This window comes from Propithecus coquereli, unplaced genomic scaffold (genome assembly GCF_000956105.1).
Source record: "Propithecus coquereli isolate 6110/MARCELLA unplaced genomic scaffold, Pcoq_1.0 Scaffold7, whole genome shotgun sequence".
NCBI lineage: Eukaryota > Metazoa > Chordata > Mammalia > Primates > Indriidae > Propithecus > Propithecus coquereli.
In genome coordinates, this window is record NW_012153062.1 from 7,795,932 (window position 1) to 7,799,523 (window position 3,592).

A 3,592-nucleotide genomic window follows, 5' to 3' on the forward strand; every position below is an offset into this window, starting at 1 on the left:
CAATCTACATCTTTTTATAATGAATATTCCTTAACAACTTATTATAGCTACATTTTTGATCATTTTGACTTTTAACTTTCATACTAGAGATTTGACTTACATAAAACTCTTATAATAGACTATTTTAAGGTGATAGCAACTAAACTTCAGTTGCATACAAATAATCTAGACTATAACCCACTCCCTATACACAATTTATATTTTTGTTGACACAATCTACATCTTTTTATAATGAATATTCCTTAACAACTTATTATAGCTACATTTTTGATCATTTTGACTTTTAACTTTCATACTAGAGATTTGATTTACATACCACCCTTATAGTAATGGTACATTCTGTTTTGACTACCGGTGTGTTTTATACTTTTATATGTTTTCATGATACTAATTATCATCTTTTTATCTCTGGTTGAAGAACTCCTTAAAATATTTCTTGTAAGGCAGACCTGGTGGTGATGAATTTCCTCAGCTTTTGCTTGTCTGGAAAAGACTTTATTTTTCCTCATTTTTGATGAATAGCTTTGCTGGGTATAGTATTGTTGACTAACAGATTTTTTTCTTTCAAAACTTTGAGTGTATCATCCCATTCTCTCCTGGCCTGCAGGGTTCTGCTGAGACATCTGCTGATAATCTAAGAGAGATTCCCTTGTAGGTTACTCAATGCTTTTTTCTTGCTACTTTTAAAATTCTCTCTTTGTCTTTGACTTTTGACGTTTTGGTTATAATGTGTCTTGGTGAGGACTTCTTTGGAATGAACCATTTTGGGGATTTTGATTTTCATGGATCTGGATGTCTATATGTCTCCCAAGACTTTTGAAGTTTCCAGCAGTTATTTTGTTAAGTAAGCTTTCTGTGTCTTTCTCTATCTCTTCTCCTGCTGGAACCCCCATAATGTGAATATTTGTTTGCTTACTGGTATCCCATAAGGGTTCTCAGTGGCAAGGGCTTTAGAGGTCCTTCTGTTCTTATTTTCTCCATAGTGTGGGGACTTGGTTGGGGAGATCCCTCTAGGTGTCAGGTGACATGGTCCACAAGCAGCCATAGCGGCACTGTGTTCCGGGGCACAGGTGCTTGGAGTGGCTGTGGAGTTGGGGTCCTAGGTTCAGTGTCCTGCTACTGTGGCTTCTGTGATGTGGGTACATGTTTACTCTCTAAGGCACAAGTGGATATAGCTCTCCCACAAAGCCAAGGACTGTGGCTCTGAGGCATTTCTCAATGGCTTGGGCCCAGGGGACAGGGATATAGCTGTGACTCTGATCCTAGGGATCCAGGGCACAGCACTGGCATGGGTCCAGGGAAGAAGGGGTATTCCAGAGGCTTGAGTTTCAGGAAGCAGGGCACAGCTGCAGTTCAGGTCCTGGATTAAGTCCAACAGGACACAGTGGCAACTTGGATACCAGGAGAGAAATTAGTGCTTAGTGGTGACTCTGGACCCTGGGGTAGTGAGACACAGCAGTGGCCCAGGTTCTTTTAGGTTGGGTGCAGTGGCATCAGGGACCCAGGGATGGCAGGGCACAACTGTAGCTTGGGCTCTGGGAGGCAGACAGCAACACAGTGATGAGTCCACTCCTCATGGAGGGAGTGTACCTCAGCAGCTCAGACTCCAGAGGGCTAGTCCAGATCCCAAGAAATGGAATGCTCGTGTTGTTCAGCTCTGAGACACAGCATAGCCAAGGTTCTGTCTCCCTGTGGGGTAGGGTGCCACATCATCTTGATTGCCTAGGGCCACAGATATCTGCTGGGACTCTTTGTCCCCCAAAGGTTGGGGTACCTGGGGTGTGACTGTTCCACTGGGCTAGGACTCTTGATCCCCAAGAGGTACAGTGTGCCTTGCTGGCATGGGCACTAGGGGCACAGCTGCTCTGCTAGGCACTTCAGTTACCATGTGAGTTGTTCACCAGGCTGGTTGGATGGCAGAGGGGCCAGGGGTGGCTGCTCTGTTGGCCTAGGCTCTGAGTAGTAGGGGGGTGGGTGTGGGCCACAGCTGCAAATGGACTGGGGTAGATGGACTGCCTCTGAGGTAATTTAGCCCAAGGGAGTAAGGAGCTGCAGCAACTTGGCTGGGGGATTATGTACTACTATACTATGTGTTAGCACGGTGTGAGGATGACAGTGTCAGGGATGAAGAGATGCAGTAGCTGTTGGCCCCTGGACTAGGATGTACCCTAACAGTGGTTCCGGTTTCAAGATGGTACTGTGTAGTAGCAGCTCGGACCATGGGGAGTAGGACACAATGTAAGCTCCTTCTCTGGAAGTGCATCAGGGCCTGTGAAGACTACAGGATTCTCCAGTAGACTGCAAATGTCCATGGAGGTGATGGGGGTTGCTGAGGGAACCTGCTTACCTTTTTCCTCCTGGTTTCTAGCCGATCCTGACTGGGGGATAAGATGATAGAAGAAAGGTGTTTTCTTCCCTCCCCTATGTGGCCATCTTGAGTTTCTGTACTTCAGTGTTTCTACTATGCCCTTGCTGTACCTTGGCACTTTCCTTTAGTCTCTCTGGTCAAAATGTAGTTAGTTGTTTATTCATTGTTTTGGTCCTTTTTGGGGTGTGGGGATGAGAGTTAAGCCCCCCTTGTTGGCCTTCTTGCTTCTTCCTCACCTAGTCTTTTTTATGTGCCATATCTCAGAGCACAGTAAACAATTGTTTTTTATTTCCATCTTTTTTGGCTTACTAATGATATAGCAGAGTTTTAAAAATTGTTATTCCTTACAAATATTTTTTAGGTAAATTATGGGAGTAGACTTTTACATTCTGACCCATGAACATAATCACCACTTACAATGTTTTTTCCCTGTGGAAAAATGAGTTTTCTAAATTCTTGATTTAAAAAGTGAGCTTTAATGTTATAACTGATAAGTTAGGGACTTCTGAATATGAAAATAAGATATTCTCTACTTCTTAAAGATAGTTTTCAGATAATGATATTATAAAAATCTTTTTATATCCCTAAGTTTTAAAATAATTAATAAACTATTTCAGAGTTTTCTGATGTTACTATGAATAACCCAATAATTTTATGGTATTTTTAAATAGGTTACAGAAGTGTGCATATTCCATAAGAGATTCAAAACTGAGAGGTAGGTTTAGAAATAATTTTTGAATAGCATTTTTGGATACAGATAAAAGGAGTCAATTACTAATGAAATATTAACAGTAACAACAAGTGATATATTTTTATTATAGATTTCTTAATACATGGTGTTGCTTATCATCACGCTGGTATGGAGCTGTCAGATAGAAAAGTAGTTGAAGGTGCTTTTACTGTTGGAGATGTACCAGTTCTTTGTAAGTGAAACGTACTATAAAATGTTTCGGAAAATTATTTTTAAGAAAGAATGTAAAAAGCGTAAATATCCTGACTTGTTTCTGCCTTTCTTTCAAGAATCTAAAATTGGCACTCTGGGAGGTCAAGGCGGGTGGATTGTTTGAACTCAGGAGTTGGAAACCAGCCTGAGCAAGAGCGAAACTCTACTAAAAATAGAAAGAAATTAATCAGACAACTAAAAATATATATAGAAAAAATTAGCCGGGCATGGTGGCGCATGCCTGTAGTCCCAGCTACTCAGAAGGCTGAGGCAGAAGGATC

At 41.5% G+C, this 3,592-nt stretch overlaps 1 protein-coding gene across 1 annotated transcript in view; it reads left to right on the forward strand.

Annotated features, from left to right (window-relative positions):
- HFM1 (HFM1, ATP-dependent DNA helicase homolog (S. cerevisiae)) overlaps positions 1–3,592 on the forward strand; it is a 123,456-nt gene that overhangs the window by 33,624 nt on the left and 86,240 nt on the right. The gene's annotated exons all lie outside the window — the stretch shown is intronic.